Genomic DNA, 955 nt, shown 5'->3' with positions numbered 1-955 from the left:
GGGGCCTGCCGGCCGGGCGCCCAAGAAGACTTAGGGCCGGAGACGCTGCAGGCACGCCTGGCTGCGCTCCGCCTGACTGGGCTCGGCGAGAGGCGCGGGGACCCAGCTGCCGTCTCCCCGCCCGGGCCCTGGGGACAGGCGGGTACAGCTCCCCCAGCCCGCTGCTGCGGGCACTGCAGCGCCGCCCTTGCCGCTTCCCCCTCCGCGCCTCGGCCGGAGCGCAGAGCCGGGCCTGACGGAGGCGGGCGCACCCGAGCGCAGGTCTCACCCTCGCGCACCCAGTGGCTTAAGTGCCCACCAGCGTTGGGTGCCGCAGGCCGCCCCCCCCCCCGGCCGGCCCCTCCCTGCCTCCCGGCCCCGCGTGTCCTCGGGCCAGCCCCTCCCTGGCGCTTACCTCCTTCCAGCCTTCCGGGAGCTGGACGGGGCCTCCTCAGCTTTGGGCAGCTTGGGACAGTGGCCGGAGACTGCGGAAATCCGAAGCCTCTCTTCTGGCTAGCCGCAAGAGCCGGCGCGCCCTAAACGCCAGGGTCTTGGCCAAGCCCCTCACCTCTCTGAGCCACCGTTTCCTCATCTGAGAAATGGACGTAATGACCCTGGGGTTGTCAAGCTGAAAAGAGTTGAGAGATTGTCTCTTTTTCACCAGGTCCTGCTGGACTTTTTCCTATGTGTCTGTTTTGTTTATCTGCTTCAACTTTCCGGATTAAAAAAGCCCTGGTGGTGCAGTGGCTGAGTGTTCAGCCCAAAGGTCAGCGTTTTGAACCCACCAACTTTCTGTGGGAAAAAAAAATGTGTCAGTTGGCTTCTGTAAGGATTCCCAACGTCAGAAACCCCAAGGATTCTGTCCTGTCCTAGAGAGTCACGAAAGAGAAAGCAACCTGACGGCAGTGGGTTTGGTGTGACCTGGCACATTTAGTGTCTTTCTGGCCTGGAGATGGACCTCTAGTCCCTCGGCTAT

The 955-nt window shown here is 63.2% G+C and overlaps 1 protein-coding gene across 1 annotated transcript in view; it reads right to left on the bottom strand.

Moving 5' to 3' along the window:
* Positions 1-569, bottom strand: part of WNT4 (wingless-type MMTV integration site family, member 4) — a 26,200-nt gene extending 25,631 nt beyond the window's left edge. Inside the window, exon 1 of the mRNA XM_006883551.1 lies at positions 395-569. The gene's annotated coding sequence lies outside the window, so the exon portion shown is untranslated. The remainder of the gene's footprint in view (positions 1-394) is intronic.
* Positions 570-955: the final 386 nt, after the last annotated feature.

This window comes from Elephantulus edwardii, unplaced genomic scaffold, assembly GCF_000299155.1.
Source record: "Elephantulus edwardii isolate Elephantulus edwardi_28Jun2011 unplaced genomic scaffold, EleEdw1.0 scaffold00028, whole genome shotgun sequence".
NCBI classification, from domain to species: Eukaryota; Metazoa; Chordata; class Mammalia; order Macroscelidea; family Macroscelididae; genus Elephantulus; species Elephantulus edwardii.
The sequence above is the reverse complement of the archived record's forward strand: the minus strand, read 5'-3'. Positions and strand labels throughout refer to the sequence as shown.